The following is a 27,545-nucleotide window of genomic DNA, read 5'->3' as shown; positions in this document are numbered from 1 at the left end:
AAATAAATGGATGAAAAGTTTACCTCATGCAAAGATTAGTCATAAGAAAGTCAAGGTGACTATATTTACCTCAAGTGAATAATCTTCAAGGTATGGAGTATTACCAGAAATAAAGAGGAATATTTTATAATATTAAAAGGAACAATAAATATGTCAGGAAGGCATAAAAAGAATAAATGTTTTCATGTACCTAGTAAAAGAGCCTCAAAATACATGAAACAAAAACAGTAAAAAAGAGAAATAAATAAATCTATAAGTACAGATGAGTATTTTCACACCTTCATCTTTATCACATAATTGATGGGATAACTACACAAAAACGCAAGTAATAGAAGATATGAACACTTGATAGTGTGTTAGATCACCCTGGCCTAATTGACATCTATATACCACAATATCCCAAAAAGTAGAATATAGATTCTTTTCAAAAGCACATGGAGCACTGACCAAGATATATCACATTCTGATCATAAAACAAGTCTCAATAAGTTCCACAATGTTGGAGTAATACACAGTGTGTACCTAACCATGAAATAAAAGTAAGATATCTAGAAAAGCCCCACATATTTAAAAAATAAACAATACCTTTCAAAGAGGAAATCAAGAATGAGATTAGAGAATATTTCAAACTGGATAATAAGTACCTAATATATCAAAATTTGTGAGAGCATGTATAGCAGCACTTATAGAAATGTTTATATTTTCTCTAGTACCTTCAAAATAGTTGTTTCTAAATATTTTCCCCAGAGTTTATAATTTTTATGTAGGGGAAGATAAATTCAATATGAGCTAGTCTGTTATTATTACAAGTAGAATTATTACTTTTTCTTTTAATAAACTGAGTATTTGTGGTTAAAAATGGAACTTTCCATACTTTTACATTTTTGAAGAAGTTGATAATTAGTTATATTTCTTATCTCCTAACTTTACATGTATAATGTATGATAGTGAGTAGTGCTATCATAACACCAGCATAACCAGTGAACCCAACTACTCTATTCTTCTCTATCAGTGAGGTTAGAATGTCCTAGAGGGCTCATACATGCTATTGCTATTGATTCAGCAAATTGTTCTATTCCAAAGGGCAGTGAATCTTCAGAACTACACTTTCATCAGGTTTTATTTTCATGAAGCTTTCTTTTTACTATCAGATGATTTAGCCACAATAGATATGTGACTGAGTCTTTGGAATCTAAATACATTGCAAATTTCCTTTAAAAGATCCCAATTGTCCTTTAAAAGATCCCAATTGTCCAGTTGTTTATCCTTTTTCATTAACATCTTCTTGGTTTCCTTTATTTAACAAGATATACTATTGAATTTTTAATTTTTATCATGACTCTGAAAACTGATTGATTAACAAGATGGAACAAATTTTCCAGAGGCTCTGGAGGAAGAACTGCTGTGTTAATAACTTGTGGTAAAGTTGTGGCTTCATATGCTGGACATGGTTGTTTCTGACCCTTCCCTGCATTGGTTTCTTTTACTTTATTATTTAGCTCTGGAAACTTACAGACATTCTTGTTACCTCATTTTATGAATTGTTGATATCTGGCCATGTGGACTAGAAAACTAACTTCTATCACAAGAGTTTATTAGCTGCTTCCTTATATATCCTTCTGCCCCTGTACATCAAATTATTCTCTACCACCTTGTAATGTAGAGCCACACCAGTACTTACTTGGATACTGTCTTATTTTGCCAGGGCTCCATAACAAAATACCACAGACTTGGTGGCTTAAACAACAGAAATTTATTTTCTCACAGTTCCAAAAGCCAGAAATCCAAGATCAAGGTGTTGGCAGGTTTGGTTTCTTCTGAGGCCTCACTCCTTGGCTCACAGATATTCACTTTCTTGCTGTGTCTTTACATGACATTTGTCTTGCACATGTATCCCTAGTATCTTTTGGTGTCCAAATTTCCTCTTTTTATAAAGACACCAGTCAGACTGGATTAGGGCCCACCCTAAGGGTCTCATTTTAACTTGGTCTCCTTTAAACTTGATAACTTGATCTCCAAATATAGTCTCATTCTGAGATACTGGGTCTTAAGTCTTCAACATATGAATTCAGGGGTGGGACACAATTCAGCGCATAACAGATACCATCTAACCCAATCAAAATATCAATTCCCTCTTTTTTAGCCTTATTTCTCAGAGTAACCTTGTGTCAAGTCAAGAATGAGGAAACTTGTGTGGGGAAGGGGCACAGCCAGAAAGCAGAAAATAGCAGCAGACCTTAATTATGATTGCACGTAAGAATCATTTATCTTGTATTTACTTTTTTGTTTAATAGAAGAAGAGGATAGATGTCCAGGTCTCCACTGTTCAGAAGGCTAAGAGCTACTGTGTTCTATTTTGATCCTATGTCTTTATCATCTTTTTTTGTGGCCCAGAATTTGAGTCCCATTCTTACATTTGTGGAATTCCTCACCATGTAAATCTTAGAAAAAGGCAGAACCTGGCTTTAATAACAGATGTTGAAGATGCCAGATGCTTATTTATTTATTTTCTTTGCCTCAAAGGCATGAGCACTTGACCTAGAATGTATTACCTCTAAACTTGGAACTGAGAGACAGTAACACAATGGGAGAAGGCATCATGGAGAGCACATTTTGATGCAGGTGACAGTAGCATCAGTGGCAGCAACAAGGAGTTTCCAGGGGCAGCAGTGGCAGCTTCCAGTGTCAAGAATCAACATATGGCAGGTTTGCAAGCTGAGTCCAGGGTTTCACAGCAGTAAGTATGCACACTGCATTGGTTTAGTGGCATAATTTTGCCATTGTTCTTCAAAGCTGCATACCTCCCCAGTCCCACCTATTCTCCAAGCCAGGCTCAGTTACCTTTCTGGCAGTTCTTTCAATATGTATCCTTGTCTTCTTAAGTCAGCCAGAGTAAGTTTCTGTAGCTTAAAAATAAGACCTTGACTGATTAAAGGTTAGTCTTAAGTGAGCCTATACTTCTCCATAGGAGTGTGTGTGTGTGTGTGTGTGTGTGTGTGTGTGTGTGTGTGTGTAGGTAGGTAGGTAGAGAGAAGAAAGAGGGCATTCTAAGGTTCCTGAATTGAGTCTTTAAAACGTTTCAGTATAAAATGAATTATCTTCAAGCCCAAGCTTTTCCATTTCCTTTTGTAGCTCAAACCTGACCCAGCTTGTGTCCAACAGGACCCTTAAAATCAGCTATTCATACTAGGGTACATGTACTTCTCAAAATATACAAAAATGTTTCCAAGGGATATGTAAGAATAGATAGCTTGAAGATAATTCATTATCTACACCCTGTGTGTGTATATATACACACACACATACATTTTTATGTGTGTATTTGTATATTACATATATACATATACATATACATATATAAAATACACAATATATAAATATATCATACAGGAAAATTTCACAAAAGTGAGGTATTTTAACCATAAATGGTTACCACTGTTACCTCTTTCCACTCACTCTCTCCTCCATTACAATTCTTTTTGTGTCAAGTGACTTTGGAGTGGCCCCAGGTGTTTTTGTGATTCAGTTATGAGATAGTTGAATAAATGATAGACATACACTTGGTTTAGGTTTAACAGGATGTATTTATGTGGTTTGCAGTCACTACCTTATGTTACAAAGTTATTACTAGTTATCATGTTTTAGTTTCCATAGACCGTTTCTAGGAATACCATACACTGGGTCAACTCATCTGGCATTGTGACAGAGAGGCACAAAGCCAGAGGTCATTCTATGATATCAAGGCATCCTAAAGTGTCTGGCAACAAAAGCATGTGGTTATTGGAGCAGAAAACAGGTTTAAAATTTATGAACCCAGGAGCTTACCTTCTCTGGAGAACTTTTCCAATCATTAGATATGTGAAACTCTAAGGGGAATAGCCACCCAGTATTCTTCATCCATGCCCTGTCAAAACAGAAATTCTCTTCTGTCAAGAATACACTTGTAATGCATCATAGGCAATTATAATGCACCACATTTTTTTTTCCTTTTGATAGCACATGCAAAATAGAATATGTCAGAACTCCTGAGTTTGTAGGTCACAAACCTGTAAGAGCACTAAAAATAGTAAATACTTCTGCCAGAGGTAATATATGAAACAACTTGAGACTTCTTCCCAAAATTTGCTAATTAATCTAAAAATTTTAGATTGTTAATGAGTTGTGAGGTTAAAAGAAATTCTTCGATACTATCAAAATTTTTTTGATTAACCATTCTAGAGAGAAACCGGAGTTACTTTTCAATTCTAAAAAGTAATACTACACAATTGTTATTATATGAAAAGGAGATCAAAGAGTTATGAGGCAAAATTGTAGGGAAAAAGTAAAATGTGTCAGGCAGTTCAGAAATAAAAATATTCTGATGATTTTGGGGGATTTTATAATATCTGGTATTTCTCAGCTTTCATTCTAAAATTGTATTGAAGAATAATTGAAGAATAAAGTACTCATATAAATGTAGTCATAGAAAGTGTTATCAGTTTTGAAATAGTATTCATCTATAAAATAATAACAAAAATCAAGATAATCAATATTTTCATTTTGCCCCAAATTTTCTTCATGGTCCTTTGTAATCCATTGTTTCCTCTACTCCCATTGTTAGGTAACCACTAATGTACTCTCTATCACTAAAGATTAGTTTGAATTTTCTAGAATTTTATGTAAATGTAATCATAGAATATATACTTTTTTTTGCCTACCTTCTTTTCACCTATCATAATGCTTTTGAGTATGTATGTTGTTGCATGAATCAATTGTTGGTTTTTTATTGTTGCTGAATGTATTCCGTTTTATGAGTACAGCATGTGTTTTCTGTTTATTGATTCTATTGCTGATGAACATTTGGGTTGTCTCAGTTTTGGGCCATTACAAATAAATCTTCTATGAACTTTGTATCAATATATAAAAAGTCTTTGGGTGGACATACGTTTTTACTTCTATTTAAATACTTAGGAGTAGAATGGCTGGATCATATGGGGGATATATGTTTGAATTTTAAGAAACTGTCAAATTTTTCCAGTTCCATTTTACATTACTACCAGCAGTGTATGAATATTAGTCACTCTACATCTCCAACAACACTTGATATGACCAGTCTTCTTAAAATTTTAGCCAGTTTAATCACTGTGTAGTAGTATCTCATCATGGTTTCATTTGAATTTAAGAATATGACTAATGAAATTGAGCATAATTTCCTTTCCTTTCTGGCTATTTATAATCTTCTCATGTGAAGTGCCTGGTAGGATCTTTTGCTCATTTTTTAACATTGAGTTATTCTTATTCTAATTATTAAGTTATTGTATTTCTTTACATATTCTGGATGCAAGTTCATTTGATAAATGAATCGCAATTATTTTCTCCCAGTCTGTGGGACTCTTGCTATGTGCTATAATGAGAGTGTTCCTCCTCTAGGAACTAGGACCTCTAACTCTAGAGAGCCCACAGTTGCTCCTAATTTGAGAAAGAGTTGCTACTGGAACTGGAGTGGATACAGAGGAATCTGAGCTACTTGCTTGTATAGCTTGTTTTTTACTTTTGTCTTGCTCATGTTTCGTCCCAAATGTGCCACTTTCTTCTTATAATGGATTTTTCCTGAATGTGACTAGACTTATGGATTCGTGGTTCTCACAGAACCCAACTTATGATGGATAGCTGTGGCTGCATGATCTCCTGGTGCACCGGGGTCAGACATTTCATCTCTACCAGTAGGATAATTTTCCTCTGCAGATGGCACAGAGTCTATGTTGTGATTCTCCCATTGGGGTTTGCCATAAACTCACTGTGGACTCATTTTCCACCATTAATACTATAAATTTTTTTTGATATCTTACTATAGTTTAATTTTCATTTCTCTTATTAGGTACAAGTTTGAGAATATTTGCATATGGATACTATAAAGAGTATAATATCTTCTGGTCCAAGCACTCAGGTTACTGTATCACAGCTTGGTCCTTCTGCAGAGTGCTTTCCTTTTCTGAGTTCCAATCAAAGATGACAGCTTGGACAATATTCCTCCATGAAGAATATGCTGCCTGCATAACAGAAGAGTCTTATCAGACATTACATGTCTTTGTTTGTTTGTTTGTTTGTGTTGGCCACGCCACCTGGCTTGTGGGATTTTAGTTCCCCATCCAGGGATTGAACCTGGGCCCCAGCAGTGAAAGCTCTGAGTCCTAACCACTGGACCTCCAGGGAATTCCAACATGTCCTTCTTTGTGGTGGGATATAAACGATGCAATAATTCATTCTTCACTTTGGACAGAATATGCCAGGGTGCTCATAACCATTGCTCCCTAAAAATGTTACTGACATGACAGGCCAATGAAACTTCATAAGCTTTATCTCCCACCCTCCGAAGGGTATTTGTCTTACCAACACCTCCAAAATGGTACCCATCTCATGCTTATTCCATTTGATTAATCAATATAGTGAATCATTGTGTTGTTCTGTGGGATGTCCAGAGAGTCCAAGCTTCTTTAGCATAATATATTTTGAAGGAGAATGAGACAATGGTAGCCCTGGGGGGAAAATGTGAATGTATATTGTTGTCCATTCCATGTGAATACAAACTATTTATGATTCTCTTTTCTGACGGGGAAGGAAATATTATTCCTTAAGTTAGAGACAGCATACCACACACCTGAGGCTGTGTTACTATGCTCAATCAAAGATAGCATACCTGGCATGAGGGTTACAGTTGGGGCCACTACTTCATTGAGTTTGTGACCCCAGTTGAGTCTACTGTTTGTCCAGGCTCCATCTAGTTTCTAACAAAAGGTAGATTGATAAATTAAACAGCACTAGGATGAATGTCACCACACCTGCATACTTTAGAGCTAAGTGAGTGGCATTAGTTTCTGCCATCCCCAAGGATAAATTAATGTCCTTATTTTATTTTATTGGCTTAGGAGAAAAAGACAGGAGGGAAGATCCTTTCACTTGGACTTTGCTACTATGTTAACTTTTACTCCACAGACCAAGGACATTATGTGGGCCTGTGCTAACTACTAATTAGGTCTATTCCCACTATATATTCAGAGAATGGAGAAATAACATTGGCTAGTGTTAACACACTTATCAAATTAATACTTGTTAAGTGAAACACAGGGTGCCAGATTGTGAACTGCAGTTCAGAAACAGACCACAAGAGGAACTTCAATAGAGAAGTTTATTACTGGAGGAAGGTCCTGGAAGAAGTACATGGCATGCTTTGAGGGGCCACATAGGGAGGTCAAGACAGAGTGCAGAGAGAGAGAAAGATAGGACTTGGGGCACATGTCTGTATCAGAGTCTGTGGGTGGAGTGATTTGGGGTTGCTGGGCTAAGGCCAGATTGGTAAATTCAAACCAAAAGAAAAAGGTTTTGATAAGCCCCACGGAGATCTTATCTAAGGGGAACATAAAGGGAATGCACTTGTGAGGCAGGAGAGATGGTTGATCTCCTTTCTGGCTTCCTTTCTATTTTGTTCCTAGGGTTCCAGGTCCTATTAACCATCTCTATAATGCTCTGTGGGTCAGGCCTCCCTAATACCATTCATTACAATAATTGTGCCCACTTGGCTCCTGCAGGTTAAGCACTGCATTCATGCCCCTGTTGTTTCAGGGTACTGTCATACACACCGCTATTGTGAACTGATTATTATCAGAGACTATCTCTGAAGGAACCGATAGCCAAAGGCTGTCCAAGGATCAGCACTCTCAGCATCTGGGCCAACAAGCCCTTCAGAACTGAAAGGGTTTTGGGTGAAGAGTCCCGGTGTCCACTGTACAGAAAACGTTCTAGTAAAATCATCTTTATCCTTTCTCTGGGACCATTCCCCTCTGTCTGAATGTTTTCCCTTATAATCATTGTATGGACGTAGGTACTTTAATTTTTTTTTATTAATTTTTATTGGAGTATAGTTGCTTTACAACGTTGTGTTCATTTCTGTTATACAGCAAAGTGAATCAGCTATACATATACATATATCCCCTCTTTTTTGGATTTCCTTCCCATTTAGGTCACCAAAGAGCATTGAGTAGAGTTCCCTGTGCTATACAGTAGGTTCTCATTAGTTATCTATTTTATACATAGTAGTGTATATATGTCAATCCCAATCTCCCAATTCATCTGACCATCCCTTCCCCCCTTGGTATCCATACGTTTATTCTCTACATCTGTGTCTCATGGCACAATTTCATTCCTTTTTATGGCTGAGTAATATTCCATTGTATATATGTATATATATCTTTATATATATATCTTTATATATATATCTTTATCCATTATCCACATCTTTATCCATTCATCTGTCATTGGACATTTAGATTGTTTCCATGTCCTGGCTATTGTAAATAGTGCTGCAATGAACATTGGGGTGCATGTATCTTTTGGATTATTGTTTTCTCCAAGTATATGCCCAGTAGTGGGATTGCTGGGTCATATGGTAGTTCTATTTTTAGTTTTTTAAGGAAGCTCCATACTGTTCTCCATAGTGGCTGTACCAATTTACGTTCCCACCAAGAGTGCAGGAGGTTTCCATTTTCTCCACACTGTCTCCAGCATTTATTTTTTGCAGACTTTTTGACGATGGCTGAGTAGGTATTTTAATAACAGAAGTTTTGTAAAATAGGAAAACTAACAGGTCAGAAGAATGGTGTGTTGCCCTGTCAGTCTGTATCTCTTGGAGCACTGAGTAGCCATGTAAACAGGCTCCCCGCTGGAGGGAGCCTATGGAGAGACCCTGAAAATACACATAGAAGGAAAATCGCCTGGTTGAGCTCAACCTTTCTGCTCTCTCTGACAAAGTACCAAATAAAAAGTGAAGTCATGTCGACCCTTCCAAACCAACCCAGCTGCCAACTGAATGCCATCATGTGACCCTGCTCAGTGACACGTGGAGCAGAAGAGTCAGCCATCTGAGAACTGCTCAAACGCCAGACTCAAAAATTCATAAGATAAAATAACATGACTGTTGTTACAAAGCCATTGTATTTTGAGGGCAGTTTTTTATATAGCAATAGATACTTAGCTTGTGTACCATTTGTGTGTCAGCCACAGAACTCACTGAGATTCTTTGCAATATAAATAGCTACTAAGTATTTGATTATTATTTATTTCAGCTAGAAATTATTAAGGCTAGACTATGTGCCAGGTACAATATTTTTCATATATTGTTTCATTCAATCCTGACAACATGAGTTACAAACAGTGCCAATCAATTATCAATTGTCTCTCAGCAATAAATAACACTTTCTATACTCTGTTCTGTGATGCTTGGAATCAGCCACATTTTCAGACTCATCTTCCAGGGAAATTCTGGTTAGGTTTTGCCATTAGAAGGTACCAGAGGAAGACTGAAAGGTGGGAGAAGGAAGGGATGTCTTTGCTTTGCTGCTCCTATCAGCATCGGCTTAGCATCAGCACTTGTTCCCAGTCTCCAGCATTTGGATTTCAGCACTCCCACAATCAGCCTTAGCATCCTCTCGCAGAAGTCCTAGAGGGAGCAGTCATCCTGTGCCATCTCCTCAGTGTTCTGAGCACCAGCCCTGTCTGGATTCTCCTTCAAGTTTCTGAGGAATGTTTTCCAAATTTGCTTCAGGCCCCTCAATAACAAAATAAATGATGCCTTACAGATCAAGTTGAAGCACCTTTTCCTTCTCTTCCCAATAGGATCTCCTGCTCTTCAGAGAAAGTTTTTCTATATGGTGAGTAGTTATCCTTTATTTGATAGCTGCCCTTTACATTTATTTTTTAATATTTTATCAAAAATTATCTACTTATATAAGATTTCATGAAAAATACATAGTATAGTATTTTATGTTTTCAATTTACTTAAATAGCCCCTGTATCCATAATTTTCCTCAACACCATTTTTTAAACTATCATTTATATATACATATTTAAGTCATTTCTTTTATCTGTCATATGGAAATCTGTTATATGACTACACTGCTATTTATCCATTATGTTATTGCTATTTTTAGGTGGTTTTTACTCTCCAAATTCCTTCAGTAACTTGATTGAAGAAAAATAATTCACTTTTTTAGGACCAAAGTGGGCTTTAATTGGAAAATGTATTTTGTTCTTTTCTTTTGCTATGCAATCACTTTCCAGAAATGTTAAGAAACTGTCATAACCAAAAACTTACAAAACGTTAAGCTTCCACTAAAGCAAAACATATGTTCCCCCAAGGAAGATCCATCTAAATAATGCCCTGAGATCTTTGTGGCGTCTTAAAGTTATTAGCTCAGTTATAGCAAGGAAAGTGTTAAAATAAAAAAAGGAAAACTTCATCCCTGAAACAGACATGATCAACTGATTGCTTACAGTGTCTTTCCTAGGTTTAACAACATTTTACTTACCCACTAAAAGACAACTATTTAACAAAGTCTTACCTCTACCAACTGCAAGGTACCTTCTGATACCAAATACTGCTCCTCTTTCCAGAGGGACTAATTACAAAATGGTTGTGTTTGATGGAAACTCACAAATAGCTTTCAACTTTGTTTAATTTCTATAAATTGGAGGTGTTAAATTAAAAAATCTAGTCAGAGTAAGTACACTTCCTTTCAGGTAGCTATTGATCTCATTTTTCCTAGGACAATTCTGATTTCCCTGGACTTGGATTTTATAACAGTGACAAGACAAAAATAACCTAAACTGAAATGAAGGATGAAAATCTTGATTTACCACAAATTTAGTCCCAGTATGGCAACATGCTGGCATATGTGCCTTTTGTTCTCTCTGCCATGCTGAAGGCCTACTTAACAGTTGACTACAGCACTATTCTCATAGATCTCAAATAAGGCTTTGCATTATATTGTCTCATTCAATCCTGAAAACATGAGTTACAAACAGTGCCAATCTAAATAAAGAACTATAAGTATTTTATTTTAGCAAATTGATCATAAAATTCATCATTCAAAGTAGGACACTTTGAGATTGAAAAAGGGTACCATTAATAACTGCACCAAGAAAATGCAAATGAAACATACATCTCAAATACATGGATATATATATTGTATATATATATTGAATATATATTGAACGTACCTCTCTGTGATAGAACAAGTTTACATTGTGTGTTAATTTAATTCAGCGACTCCTCACAACGCTATAATACCTTATTAACATTATTTCCATTTTACAGATAAGCACATTGAAGATTGGAGATGTTAGATAATTTGCTTAAAATCACACAGCTAGGAAATAGTGGGTCTGTGATGTAAATTCAATATTTCTCATTCTGGAGCCTACGTTTTAACTGCCACATTCTACTGTTGCTCAAGCTCTGAACCATATCTCATGACTGGTTAAATTGCCAGTCACCTCCAGAATGATTTCAGTGATTTTTACATGGCAACCACTCAGAAGCCTTTTTCCCTCCAGTTTAAAATAATGCCACCCTCCATGCAGCTTTGTAAGAATTACCGCAATTTCTTGAGTGAGGCAAATACAACAGCAACAAATGGAAAAAAGAGAGAACGTCAGCCTCTCGTCCAAAATGGCTCAATTTAAAAGTATATATTCACTCATTTACAATCCTCATTATTCATGGATTCCATATTTGCAAATTTGCCTATTTGCTAAAATTTATTTACAGTTCTAAAAGCTATAGTTGGGGCATTTTTTGTGGTTATTTGTGGACATGCACAGATTGGTGAAAAATTTGATGCATGATGTAAAATTTCCCAGCTGAGGTCCAGTAAAGCAATGGCCTGCCTTCTTGTCTCAGCTCTCATACTGTAAACAAGTGCAGAATGGTATGTGGTAAGGCAAGGCTCTGAGTCAAATCCTAATCATGGGGATCAGAGGTGTATTTAACCAATGTGATAGCAAAACACTATATATAAGGCATTAAAACAATGGCTTACATTTTACTTTGGTCTTTGTTTACTGTGTTTACTGCTCTATATCTTTTCAGCCCTTGATTTCTATCTTTTTCCTGTCATGAAGGTAGGTGGAATTCATAGCCATTTTGCAAGTTGCCCAGAACAACAAGAATTTATCAAAATGAAAACTTGGCAAATAGTCCGAGGGCTTCCCTCAAACCATGAAACATCCAAACCTGCGGGGGTTAAAAAACTAAACTCTTGATCTAAACACATGTAGGTCTTTCTGTGCTCTTCAAGCAATACATCGCTAGGTATCCCTAGGCATGGGTGTTACCAGGCCTGAAAACACTCACACGCACACATGGAGCTATCGCCATCCTAAATACTTTCCAGTTTATAGGTCAATCCCTTCTGTCTCTCTAGATCATTAAGGCAAGTCTAACACTTGGAACTCACTCCAAATTACAAAATCCACCTACCATAAGAACAGAGCAGGTGCCAGGATCCAAAATAAGTATAAATTCCCAAATATCACCCAAAAGAATTTCTCAACAGTTTCTATTTTCATCAAAAATCTGGTATATACCATTTCTGCCATTGGAGAGGACAATTAAGAGTTTGCTAAATGAGGAAAAAATACCTCTACATATGCATAATTTAAAACCCTGGAATTAAGAGCATCTTTATCCAATTTTTTGGAAAGAAGGATTGCTCAAGCTAGACGATATTATTCACAGAGATAGCAGGAGATGCTTCTCCTGTCTTCTTCCACAGCATGGCTTGCTTCCTGCCTAAGAGGAGTATATTACTTTGACCATTTACTTTGTATATATTACTGAGTTATTTTCTGAACCACGATTCAGATGTAAATCAAAACACTTGCACACTGGGTTTGAACTTAGACAGGAAGCCCTATATGTGTTTCTCCTTTTTCCTATCCCTCACATTTAGCTGAATAATTTAGAGGTATGTTCCTCCCTGGGAAGTGAAGCAAAATATGGAGAGTGGTTTTCCTTTAAAGGCACTTTGAATAAGATAGTTAATAGGTCTAAGAGTGGACAAGAGATGTGTAATGTAGGATTTTTTTTCCTTTTCCCATAGATTATAAGGAGTGACAATTATGGAAAAATCCAAATATTTTCACAACTATAGTCTCACCTATAGGAGCTACAATACTCTTATTTTTTGTAGTTTAAGTATTATAGATCAAAAAGATTGTGGCATTCTTCAAAAATCATAATAATATCATTCCTTTTGCTCATGATCATTACACAGGAATGTAATTTACTTATGAGACACTGGGCGAAATCTTCTGGGTGGTCTGAGAAATTTTATTTACTCTTAAAAGGGATCAAAAGATGGCCTCTCTTCCAGCTTTTCACGTAGCTGTATGAGGATGAAAGCCTTGGAATTGTGCACACATTTTATGACTAGGAGGGGACATTCTTAAGACAGAAAGCAACTATGAGAGGATGGCAAAGTAGAAAAATGAGGAGAATCTGAACTCTTGATTGTGCTGCTGGATTCTCTTTTTGAATGTATTATATTGACTAATAAATTTTCATTTTGTCTCAAGACATTTTTAGTAAGAGCTTCTAATAATTTTAGGATAGAACACCCTAAATAATATGTAAGTTAAGTAACATATACCTACATCATATGTAATTTAGTGATTCAAAGGCAGATTTTTCTGAATGTAAACCCTTTATCTACTTTCATAATATAATTACTTCTGATCCTATCTTGGTGAGAAATAGCTGATTATTGAGAAAAGGCAAAACACACTGATGTTAATTTTCTTACCAACATGAAAGAATTCTGTTTAATTTTTTAAAAAAGTTAGATGTGTCTATTTATGTGGTTACTATATAGGATACATTTATTTTGCTCAATATTCATTATAGGTAATGATGTCACTAAAATCATAATAATTAATTATGAAAGGTCTTAAAGATTTTCATTTAGCATTCACTTTCAATTTCAAACTCTAGGTCCTCAGTACTTTTTTATGACTGCTTCTAGTTCTCAATTACAAGTTGTCTTAAGTTCTCTCTGCTTTAAGTACAAAGTTATCAGCATCAATATCACCATTATCATTTTCCTGTATCCTCTCATACTATCCCTTTCTAGATGAGTCCAGTAAAAAATGAAAATTCTCTTGGGAAAATTCCTTTGGCATTTAACTTCCTTTCATATATGATCCAATTCATATCCAACAATATCTTCTCCTTCAAATTCTATCTCCAGTCTCCTTTCTTTTTCAAGACATTGTTGGAATGATATCCCACCCCTAAGCAGCTCTCCATGCTTGGTTGTTGCACAGTGCTCTGTCACAAATCACCTTCTCCACACACACTTTCCTGACCCTTCCAGTCTAGCAGGCACCATTCCTTATCATTCTGAGTGTAACTCTACACGTCTGAGGATTTTGTGTACCCCATAGTCTAAGAGAGGCAAACGCTATTTAACATGCTTCTCATTATCTCTTATACTTTGTTAATGTTTATTCTATACTTGATGGTATGTGCATATCTGTGTGTGTATATATATGTTTTTATAAGTATGTGTGTGTATATATATATTCCAGAAATCAAACAAAATCCATTATAAATACTGTACAGTACTTATACAGTATATGGTATGCCAGTAACTATTGTTCTAAGAGCATTAATTAAATATATTAGTATTTAATCCTCACAATAACCTGTATAGGATTAGGTAATTTTACTAACCCCATTTTTATAAAGAAATTTCTAAATTACCGAAAATCACACAACAAGGAATTGGTGGAGTTGGAAGGCAGGTGATCTGACTTCAGAATCCATGAAGCTACTATACTGTGCTTCCTTCCTGTGAACATTCATCAGCCACCCATATGGCTCACACTGCACTCATCCTGGATAGTTCATATTGCTTCCCTCACTTAGAATCTACATCTTTTAGAAAGGAATATACATCTAATAATTACTGAGCATTGTAGAAGACATGACTAGTTGCCATCAAAATGTATATTCCCTCTCCCTGAATGTGTGTCTATTCCTGGGAGGGAGTTATCTAGCAGGGATTGTATTTCTTGCATCCTCCCTACATCTAGGTGAAGCCATGTTACTAGTTCTCATCAGTGGGCTGTGAGCAAAATTGATTTGTATTATATTGGGGGCAAAAAGTTTTAAGGAATTAATAGTCTTCTTTGTCCCGTGTTTTCTATTCTACCAGCTAGATGTGGAAGAGTATAAGGCTCATTATATGGTCAAGCTAAATGATAAATGGATGATGGTTTTTTAATGGGTCCTTCATAGAGGGAAGTCATGAGTCACTAAGAATATTCACATCTGATTATTAAGTATGCACCAAATAATCATCTACAAAGTTTGAGTCTTCATTCAATTTTAAAGTCTGTTACAACAGCTGGCTTTTCTGTAACTAATGCAGGCATGTAATAGAGGCCAGAAATGACACACGCATTTTCTCAGATGATTCATACCACATTCTTTGAGTCAAGTACTTTTATTTCTGTAAAAACTATGGTTCATTGAGATTGATCAACTTGTCGAAGGTTATACAATTCCAGAGTGTCTGACTCTGACAGCTATACAATGTTACTATAATATGGTGTCTATCACATGCATCTTATTTTTGAGCTTAAGCCCTACAGACCACAGTATTTTCTTTGCTGAAATATATTCACACTACTTTGAACAAGAGAACCTCTTAACAGACATCTATCCCCTCACTTCTTCCTAGTTAACAGAAGCATGATTGTATTGGTGCAGCCCCAGGTGATAGATGTCACTTCACCTAAGCAAGTTAGGACAAAAGATTCCTCAGTTCCCACACTCTCTTGCTGTGCAAGTAGCAAAGATCATCTGGAGAGGTTTTGAGAAAGATTTCTTCCCTTGTGAAGGGAACAGAAGCAGATGATCCCCCTTTTTCTGCTTAAATATGGATAGGATGATGGGAGCTTCCCCACTCATTTTGTAACCATGAAAGAATAGCTAAAACCATTGCAGAGAGGTGTAAATTAACTTTATGTAATAACTCACCTCTCAAAAACATCTTCTATGACAAAAAAATCCATGTATGTGGATGCATTAGTGTGTTAGCTTTTCTGTTATTTAGAGCTGAAAATGATTCTAACCAAGGAAACTATCATTCTGAAATTATTTTTTTCAGTATAATCTTTATCAAAATATACCAACATCCCATAAGGATCTATTATAGTTTTAATGACACTCTAAATGACTATCAATACTGAAAAAATTTTAACTTACCCTATTTATATTTACCATAAAGCCATTATTTTTCTTTAGCATATCTTCATGGCAGGAGTTTGGTTTGTTAAATATAAGGAGTTTAACTTGTTAAATATGCATTTATTTTATTTGTGGCTTTTTGTGTAATGAGAGATTAGGGAAAAGTAGAAGAATAGAGAATTTTGCAAGGTAGGAAACACAAAATAGTTTAATATTTGAAATAGTGAATCAGACAAGTTACAGAATTCAAAAGGAGCAATGGAGAAACGTTTCCTATTTATAAGCTTTTTTCTAAGTTTGGCTGCTTTATCTATAGATGGTACTAATGATAGTACAGAGCTCATTGATTGAATTTCCAATCCCATGCGCAATGTGATGAAAATTGACAGCCCTCAATAAATGAGAACTGTTGTTTTCATTATTATTATAATCATCTAATAATAATAATGGTTCTGAAATGTCAAAATATCTTGGGTAAAGACACTGCTGTGAATCACTGAAGTGACTTAGGAGTATAACTATGTTCTCTAATTTACTTTTTGTGAAAGATATACAGTAACTTTAAAATTAGCCATGAGATGCATTCATTTACTTGACTGTCTTTCAACTTCAAAACTACCTTAAATTTAAAACTACATCTTAACTTCAATAAATGAGACAAAAACAATGTGCAACTTATGGCACTAATCCAGTCATGTGTATGTTAAGCAACTTTCCTTCTACTCTCTCCCCAAAGTTATTTTGAAGTATGTAGCAACAATGCTTTTAGAAATTCCAGTGTAGGGCTTCCCTGGTGGCGCAGTGGTTGAGAATCCGCCTGCCGATGCAGGGGACACGGGTTCTTGCTCCGGTCTGGGAAGATCCCATATGCCGCGGAGCGGCTGGGCCCGTGAGCCATGGCCGCTGAGCCTGCGCGTCCGGAGCCTGTGCTCCGCAACGGGAGAGGCCACAACAGTGAGAGGCCCTTGTACCGCCAAAAAAAAAAAAAAAAAAAAAAAAAGAAATTCCAGTGTAAGTTGGCAACTTTCAAAAGAAATTAGAGTCTAGAGTCTATAGAGAATATTTATCCTTTGAATAAACTACTTTTAATTCCATGCTTTATCCTGCTAGGTTAAGGGTTATTCTAACCTCTACAGAGTACGAGAAAATTTAGATGCCCCTAGTCTTTTTTTCAAATTACTCTTCCCTGCTTTTAAAATAATAGAATAAAATTGATCCTTTAAATGGACAAGACATTAGGTTAGAACTTGATAATATACTTTGAACTATTGGAAATAAACTCTGTCAAGTCATTTGATCTTTGCCTCTTTTGTAGTTTATTTTAATTTCAAGAAGTATTTTGAATGCCCTGTCTGCCAAATCAGGTAATTTTTGAACGTCAAAATTTTTGTGGGACAACTTTCCACGGTTTAGATATTAGGTTACTAAATGTAATCTAGGAATAAGTTTATATCTAACACTGATTCAAAATTGTCTGTATAATGTAGTGTGCTGGGAATTAAGAAATCCAGCTTGAATATCAGATGCTGTCACTAAACTCACTGTGTGACATGTGGGAACCCCTCTTTCTTCTCGTCATCTAAGTTTCCTCAAATATAAAGGCAAAAGAATTGGACTAGAACTCTATGGCTTCAGCATCTTTCAGCTATGAAATTCTTTGTTGCAATGCTCATTGGTCAGGGCTCTCATGTAGTAATATAGGTCATATGAAAAATTTTTACAATCCTTAAGGAAAAATAAAATGTCCCCATAAAAAAATTAACAAAGGCTATGAATATGCAATTACCAAAAAAGAAGCACATGAAAAATACTCAGCCTCATTAGTAATCAGAGGAAGCAAATAAATAACAATAAAATAGGTTCTTACCCATCAGACTGTAAACAATTTAAATTTTGATAATATTAAGTTTTAGTGATACTAAAGGGACAGACATCTCTCACACATTGCTGAGAGGACATATTAGCTTAGCTACTTTGGAGGAGAATTTGGAAATAGCTTTCTAAAATTAAACTGCATGTAGTACACCCCCTAGAAATTCCATTTAACTGTATTTTTACCAGGAAAAAAACACTTTCCAACTCATAAGGAAACTTATTCAAGAGCACTCCTGAAGAATTATATGTAATCAAGATACATTTGTGGGAGAAAAACTGATGTTCATCAATAGAAGAATCATGTAATAAACTGTACTACACCTGTACTATGGAATACTATGTAGAAAAGAATGAAGTAAATTCACTGTGCTAATTTGTACAAATATGCAAGACCTGTTGTTCATTTAACATACAGAACAATATAAGTAGCACGGTAGTATATGTACCTGTGTGTGTGTGTGTGTATAAATAGATTTCAAAGGATCTAGAATATTCAGGACCAAATTAATGTTTCCCTCTGGGGAACCAGGGAGAGGACTGATGTTCATGGTAAAAGAGCCTTCTCTCTAGTGTCTATACTTTTTGTAAGTATACTGTAATCGTATATTAATCATGAAATTAAACATTACTGGAAAAAGAGGATTTAATTCTTTTATATTACCATGAATTTCATCAAAAATTTTGTCAATATCAATTTTTTCAAAAATAAATTGACCACAGATTTATGGCTATACTTCTGGACTCAATTTATTCTACTGATCTATACATCTCTCTTTACACCAGTACAACACTGTCTTGATTACCACATCTTCGTAATTCTGGTATACCTGCTATACAGCCTTTCAACTTTGTTTTATTTTTGTGTTACACATACATATTTTTCTAAAGCATTATGGTTAAATAGCTTTCCCCTTAATGTAAAGAAACAGCAAAGTCAACAAGGATAAACTAGTACTTTGTAGAACTACTTTCTCGGAAGACATAGGGAATATGCTGGTCTATGGGACTTTTAGTGGGTGTCATGTTTATGTCTCCCTGATTTCATGAACTGGTTAAACAGAAATTTCAAAAGACTGTCCAGCAAAGTGAACCAATCTTGATATCTCTTGTTAATTATTTGAATTTTTTCTCTCTCTCCCTCCCTCTTATGCTCCCTCTTCTCAGTAGCTGGTCTCTTGTGATTTTTTTCCTAAATTACTTATATAAAAATTCTTAAATATGCCATTTAGTAAATATTCATTCATAAAATAATGACAATCATAAGTCACATACATAAAACACTTTAAAATTTACAAAGCATTTTAAAATTTTATGCTATTTATCCTTATCATAGGCAGGCATCTGTTATTATAGTTATTTTATACATGACAAAACTTAGAATAATTGCATAAACAATTTGAATGACTTCAAACAAAAAGTATGTGACAGAAAGAACTCAAAAATAAGTTCTTGATTCCAATTCTAACTATTTTTTTATTGTGGACTTACTAATGGTGTAATATACATGAAAGTAGTTGGCAAACTGTAAACACCATAGAGATTTTTAGGTGGTTTTCATTGCTATTTACTTGATTATTGTTACGCGGAAGAAAGTTAATCTGTAATACCAAACACATTCTTCTGTAGAAAACTGCATATGTAGAAAATTCTCCCTGAAGTAGGCTTTAGGAGATACCTACAATGAAACTGCTTTATTAGACAGGTAAAAGTGAGATAAAGGGAACAGAAGATAAAACCTTTAATTGATGGGTTATATATGAATTCGTATATAACAACCACATTAGAAACAATGGCCAGCTGGGCAAAGTGTGACCTCAAGCTATTTGGATGGAGCCAATGTTTCAAACTATCACCCTACAGGATGCAAAATATGTTTAACCTACAAACTCCTGAGAGAACAGGGCACTTTATGCAATGGTACAAAAAACTACCAGCAAAACTAACATGTTTCCCTAAAGGCTTAAAAATACTTTTCATTTCTACCATATAAAGGCTATACAAAATCAGTCCCAATACTGCCTATCTCTCCAAACGCCTCTTTAAATATTCTCTTGCCAAGGATCCCCATGACCCAAAGAAAGTCAGTCTATCAGTTATTTAGTTACCTCTTGTGCTTTTATCAATTTATTGCCTCTCAGCTTCTAATCCATTTTTCATTGCCTGCTCTGTGATAACAGAGATGGGCCCTGTAAATATTTCTCCTCGGGCTCTGTAAATATTTCTCTATACACTTTTGATATTAACTGTATTTTTTCATGTGTAAGAAGGAAAGAATAAACCTATTTTGTAGTATTATTATGATAAAATGATATCATCTATGGAAAGTGATCATTATTGTACTGAACACATTTTAAGTTCCCCACAATTGTTGGTTCACATTCTTTCTCCATCTCATCCAACTCTTACCTACACAGATCCAGGTAAAGTTCATCTTCCTTATGAAAGTTTAAATTAAAATTGAATGCTCATGAAGACCAGAATAAGATTCTATTGTTCAGGATTAAAGCACATTGACTACCACACCAATATGCTCAATAATATGTACTGAATTAATTGATCAATGACATCTTCCATACTATTCAGGATGTCAGTGATTTATTCTTTTCTGTTATGGTTTAATATTAAGTGTATTAGTCATTTTTCTTTCCCTTGAGGTCAGGTAATAAGAATTCTTTTGTATCCTTATAATACCAGGCACAATGTGAGGGAAAAGCAATTACTCAAAAATTGCATATTGATTAAGTGTTAAATGATATTTCACAAATTCTAACATGTTTATTAGAAAAAATGTTGGATTTATTACAAAACTAAGCCTCTCTCTTTTCTGGACATGAGGTGTTACTTTTTGCTCTGTAAAGGTTGAACTGCAGTACAATTTTCTTTTCTAAGTTATCTTACTGTACCTCCTCCTGAACTTCTGACTTTAACTGTCACTCACTGTCAGAAGAGCTGTCTCTAGGTGTGAACCAATCTTGAAGCTAAGGAGAAATGTGAGCTGAGTTGCACAGAGTAATGTGTCTCATTACTTCCAAAAGTAGTAAAAAAAAAAAAAAGCTTTCAATGGGCTCACCCTTCATGAGAAGGAGGATTCCCCCAAAAGAACAGTGTGTCTGAATGTCCAGGCCCATCCACCACTTCAATTTTCAGATGGCTGACCATATGAATGTACACAGTCACAAAGAAGAAAATGAGTTCTCTTCATGTTTGGAATAGAGCAGTGAAGAGAAAAGCATAACTCCATAGCAAAGCATAAATCTGAATTTCCCATAAGAGGGAAAAAGTAACAGAAAAAAGTTTTCAAGGATGACATTAAGAGAAAGAAAAATTAGCAAAGAATTTGAGAAAATGCCATGTATAGAGTATACAGAGTACACTTACACATAGCCTCAATGACAGGGATTTTTAAGAATTGCCATGAAAGCCTGAAATTGATAAACTATGTGTTAAATAGGCTTTTTTTTTTTTTTTTTTTTTTTTAGCCAAGCAAAGGAAATAAGGCACTGGGGCTAGAAGTCCTGGCTGAAATACACATGCCATAGTCCTTTTTTTTTTTTTGTGGTACGCGGGCCTCTCACTGTTGTGGTCTCTCCCGTTGTGGAGCACAGGCTCCGGACGTGCAGGCTCAGTGGCCATGGCTCACGGGCCCAGCCGCTCCGCGGCATGTGGGATCTGCCCGGACCGGGGCACGAACTCGTGTCCCCTGCATCGGCAGGCGGACTCTCAACCACTGAGCCACCAGGGAAGCCCCATAGTCCTTTTTTGTTCTCTTCCTTTTGGACATTACACAACTGATTCCCATACCTTACTGAGATGCTGGTGCTAATCAACACCACTGTCATTCCATTTGAATTCTGTCTATAAAACCAGCCATAGTCACCTACTGTATTACAAAAACAAATCATGAGGCCACTTAACTTTTGGTTTGAAAATTTCATAGTTCCTCTTACTGTGTTGAAAATCCCACAAAAACTTGGCTACATCTAGCCTGCTTGAGCTAAACTGAACCATGGTGTTAAGCTTCTCAGAATAAGAGAAATTAGGAATTTCCTATCTTATTCCATTTTGAGTAAAATGAAGATACTGTGAACAGTTAGCCAGAAGCAGGGAGATTGATTACAGCCTTTTGTTGGTGAGAATGAAATTAGATTAGTCTCCATCTGAGAACTTGGACCCCCAACTGGGTAAGAGGTTGAAGGAAAGTCATAGAAGGCAGGATGATTAGTATGTTTGTACATCTTGAAAAGCTGTCTTACACTTTACTTCACACCTTTTTTTATTGAGGAGTTGCCCCTTGCTGTGGATTTCCCTGTGTAAAGTGGAGACACTTTTGCTAATTTGCAATGTATCAAAAGAGAGCATTCAATTATCTAATGACAGATGAACTAGTGCAAAAAATTAAGACTCCATCACACTTTTTCTGCATATGGATGATCAATACTTTAATTCTCTCCTAATACTTGTTAGGGTAATCTGAAGCATGGAATGCCCTCATAGGACAATGTGGAGGGATGAAATGAGACACTCATGGAGAAAAAAATAAGGATTTCCTAACTTCAGAAAAGCGCCAGTACCTGGATTTACATGCTATTCTAAATATCAAACTAAGTTAGTATTGAGTTCTTTAAAAAGTTTGCATTCAACTGCCAACTGTCTATCTGCCTTCCTAATGCCGAGCCAAGTCTCCTTGAAGACCTGACACTGACTTTAAGTTCAACTGAGGACTTGATTTCCCTTGGCCTGCCATTCCTGTGACCCACTGCCATGGACATGCTGTACCCCCATAGGATAATGTGTTGACTTTGTAGGCTACAAGTGCAGACTGTGACAAAGTTAGGAACGAAAATAAGAAGTGGGGTGAAGAATACAGAAGTGTGGCAAAGGAAAAAGGGAATACAGAAAAGGAAAAGAAAGAAGAAAATTAAGAAGTTTGGTATAAAACTTATGGCTACCAAAGGGCAAACTGGTGGGTAGAGAGTTTGGGATTAATTAATTATTAATTAATTAATCCCAAATTAGGAGATTGGGATTAATATACACTTTACTATATATAAAATAGATAACCAACAAAGACCTACTATATAGCACAGGGAACTATATCCAATATTTTGTAGCAAAAGGGAAAAGAATCTGAAAAAGAATATATATATTCACCTGAGGCTAATGCATTGTAAATCAACTATACTTCAGTTAAAATAAAGAAGGTTGGTATACAACAGCAAGAAAAAAATACTATAATTTGGATGAGAATAATTTAGATTGAATCACAGACTTTCTGCCCCTTACTTTTTAGGCAATTTTAGAAAATCATTTAATCTCAATTTCCTCATGTATTATATAGAGATAATATCTGTCTGACCTACTTTCTAGGATTCTGTAAGAATCGAATGTGACAAAGTGGTAAAAGTGGCCTATACGTTATAAAGCACCATAAACATGCATAGTCTAACTTTTAATCTTTATCACATTCAAACTATTCTGAGGCTGGATTCCAATAGCACAATCTATGTGGGTCCAAAATCATGCTAATGAATAAACACATACATAAATATACAAATGAATATGTGAATGTAAAAATGAGGCAATTTAATCAAGATTTCCAGGGAGTATGCAGGACTACAGAGGAAGCTTGAGAAGAAGAGATAGCCCTAGAAGCTAAGCCATCATGAAGTCCTCCCTGGAAGGGACTCAATAAGTGAATTTGAAGAATTCTGATTCACTTAGAAGGAGATACAAACTGAAAGACAGTGGTAGAACTTTTGATTTTATTATTTTTTTAAATTAAAATATAGTTGATTTACAATGTTGTGTTAGTTTCTGTTGTACAGCAAAGTGATTCAGTTATATATATATGCACACACATGCATGGCAGATTTTTTTGTTTTTTTGTTTTTTACTAAATAAAGTCTTCCATAAATTTTTATTTTTACTGGAGTATAGTTGATTAACAATGTTGTGTTAGTTTCAGGTGTACAGCAAAGTGATTCAGTTATACATACACTGGTATTTATTCTTTTCAAAATTTTTTCCCACTTAGGTTGTTACAGAATGCTGAGCAGACTTCCCTGTGCTAAACAACAGGTCCTAGTTTGTTATCTATTTTAAATATAGCAGTGTATACATGTCAATCCCAAACTCCCAGTCTATCCCTCCCACCCACCCTTTTCACCTGGTAACCATAAGTTCGTTCTCTAAGTCTGTGTGTTCCTGTTTTGTAAATAAGTTCATTTGTATCTATTTTTTAGATTCTGCAAATAAGTGATATATTTGTCTTTCTCTGTCTGACTCAATCACTTAGTATGATAATCTCCAGGTCTGTCGATGTTGCTGCAAATGGCATTATTTTTTAATGTCTGTATATATGTATATGTATATACTGTATATATGTACCACATCTTCTTTATCTATTCATCTGTTGATGGACAATTAAGTTGCTTCGGTGTCTTGGCTATTGTAAACAGCCCTGCAATGAACACTGGGCTGCATGTAGCCATTCAAACCATGGTTTTCTCCAAATACATGCCCAGGAGTGGGATGCTGGATCATATGGTAGCTCTATTTTTATTTTTAAGGAACCTCCATACAGTTCTCCATAGTGGCTGTACCAATTAACACTCCCACCAAGAGTGTGGGAGGGTTTTCTTTTCTCCACATCCTCTCCAGCATTTGTTAATTATAGACTTTTGTTGATGGCCATTCTGACTGGTGTGAGGTGATATCTCATTGTAGTTTTGATTGGCACTTCTCTAATAATTAGAGAAGGTGAGCATCTTTTCATGTGCCTCTTGGCCATCTGTATGCCTTCTTTAGAGAAATGTCTATTTAGGTGTTCTGCCCATTCTTTGATTGGGTTGTTTTATTGATATTGAGCTGCATGAGCTGTCTATTTTGAAGATTAATCATTTGTCAGTTGCTTTGTTTGCAAATATTTTCTCCCATTCTGACAGTTGTCTTTTTGTCATGTTTATGGTTTCCTTTTCTGGGCAAAAGCTTTTAAGTTTCATTAGGTCTCATTGGTTTATTTTTGTTTTTATTTCCATTTCTCTAGGAGGTGGATCAAAAAGGATCTTGCTGTGATTTATGTCATAGAGTGTTCTGCCTATGTTTTCCTCTAAGAGTTTTCTAGTGTCTGGCCTTACATTTAGGTCTTCGATCCATTTTGTTCTTATTTTTGTGTATGGTGTTAGGGAGTGTTCTAATTCCATTCTTTTACATGTAGCTGTCCAGTTTTCCTAACACCACTTACTGAAGAGGCTGTCTTTTCCCCATTGTATATTCTTGCCTCCTTTATCAAAGATAAGGTGACCATATGTGTGTGGGTTTATCTCTGGGCTTTCTGTCCTGTTCCATTGATCTATATTTCTGTTTTTGTGCCAGTCCCATACTGTCTTGATTACTGTAGCTTTGTAGTATAGTCTGAAGTCAGGGAGCCTGATTCCTCCAGCCCCGTTTTTCTTTCTCAAGATTGCTTTGGCTATTCGGGCTCTTTTGTGTTTCCATACAAATTGTGATATTTTTTGTTCTAGTTCTGTGAAAAATGCCAGTGGTACTTTGTTAGGGATTGCATTGAATCTGAGGACTGCTTTGGGTAGTATAGTCATTATCACAATGTTGATTCTTCCAATCTAAGAACATGGTATTTCTCTCCATCTGCTTATATCATCTTTAATTTCTTTCATCAGTGTCTTATAGTTTTCTGCATACAGGTATTTTTCCTCCTTAGGTAGGTTTACTCCTAGGTATATTATTCTTTTTGTTGCAGTGGTAAATGGGAATGTTTCCTTAATTTCACTGCCAGATTTTTCATCATTAGTTATAGGAATGCAAGAGATTTCTGTGCATTAATTTTGTATTTTGCTACTTTATGAAATTAATTGATTAGCTCTAGTACTTTTCTGGTAGCATTCTTAGGATTCTCTACGTATAGTATCATGTCATCTGCAAACACAGTGACAGCTTTATTTCTTCTTTTCCAATTTGGATTCCTTTTATTTCTTTTTCTTCTCTGATTGCTGTGGCTAAAACTTCCACAACTATGTTGAATAACAGTAGTGAGAGTGCACAACCTTGTGTTGTTCCTGATCTTAGTGGAAATGGTTTCAGTTTTTCAACATTGAGAGCAATGGTGGCTGTGGGTTTGTCATATATGGCCTTTATTATGTTGACGTACGTTCCCTCTATGCCTAATTTCTGGAGGGTTTTTATCATAAATAGGTGTTGAACTTTGTCAAAAGCTTTTTCTGCATCTATTGAGAAGATCATTTGGTTTTTCTCCTTCAGTTTCTTAATATGGTTTATCACATTGATTGATTTGCATATATTGAAGAATCCTTGCATTCCTGAGAAAAACCCCACTGGATCATGGTGTATGATCCTTTAATGTGCTGTTGGATTCTGTTTGCTGGTATTTTGTTGAAGATATTTGCTTCTACATTCATCAGTGATATTGGTCTGTAATTTTCTTTTCTTGTAGTATCTTTGTCTGGTTTTGGTATCAGGGTAATGGTGGCCTTGTAGAATGAGTTTGGGAGTGTTCCTCCCTCTGCTATATTTTGGGAGAGTTTGAGAAGGATAGGTGTTAGCTCTTCTCTAAATGCTCGATCGAATGCTCCTGGGAAGCCGTCAGGTCCTGGGCTTTTGTTTGTTGGAACATTTTCAATAACAGTTTCAATTTTAGTGCTTTTGATTGGTCTGTTTATATTTCCTATTTCTTCCTGGTTTAGTCTTGGAAGGTTGTGCTTTTCTAAGAATTTGTCCATTTCTTCCAGGTTGTCCATTTTATTGGCATTTAATTTCTTGTAGTAATCTCTCATGATCCTTCATATTTCTGCAGTGTCAGTTGTTACATCTCCTTTTTCATTTGTAATTCTGTTGATCTGAGTCTTCTCCCTTTTTTTCTTGATGAGTCTGGCTAATGGTTTATCAATTTTGTTTATCTTCTCAAAGAACCAGGTTTTAGTTTTATTGATCTTTCCTATCATTTCTTTTTCATTTATTTCTGATCTGATCTTCATGATTTCTCTCCTTCTGCTAACTTAGGGGGTTTTTGTTCTTCTTCCTCTAATTCTTTAGGTGTAAGTTTAGGTTGTTTATTTGAGATGTTCCTTGTTTCTTGAGGTAGGATTGTATTGCTATAAACTGCCCTCTTAGAACTGCTTTTCCTGCATCCCATAGGTTTTTGGGTCATTGTGTTTTCATTGTCCTTTATTTCATTGTCATTTGTTTCTAGGTATTTTTTGATTTCCTCTTTGATTTCTTCAGTGATCTCTTGCTTATTTAGTTGTGTATTGTTTAGTCTCCATGTGTTTGTACATTTTACAGGTTTCCTGTAATTGGTATCTAGTCTCATAGAGTTGTGGTTGGAAAAGACATTTGATACGATTTCAATTTCTTAAATTTACCAAGGCTTGATTTGTGACCCAGTATATGATCTACCCTGGGGAATATACCATGAGCACGTGAGAAGAAAGTTTATTCTATTGTTTTTGGATGGAATGTCCTATAAATATCAATTAAATCCATCGTGTTTAATGTGTCATTTAAAGCTTGTGTTTCCTTATTAATTTTCTGTCTGGATTATCTGTCCATTGTTGAAAGTGGGGTGTTA

The sequence above is a fragment of the Physeter macrocephalus genome, chromosome 12 (genome assembly GCF_002837175.3).
Source record: "Physeter macrocephalus isolate SW-GA chromosome 12, ASM283717v5, whole genome shotgun sequence".
Taxonomy (NCBI): domain Eukaryota; kingdom Metazoa; phylum Chordata; class Mammalia; order Artiodactyla; family Physeteridae; genus Physeter; species Physeter macrocephalus.
The sequence above is the reverse complement of the archived record's forward strand: the minus strand, read 5'-3'. Positions refer to the sequence as shown.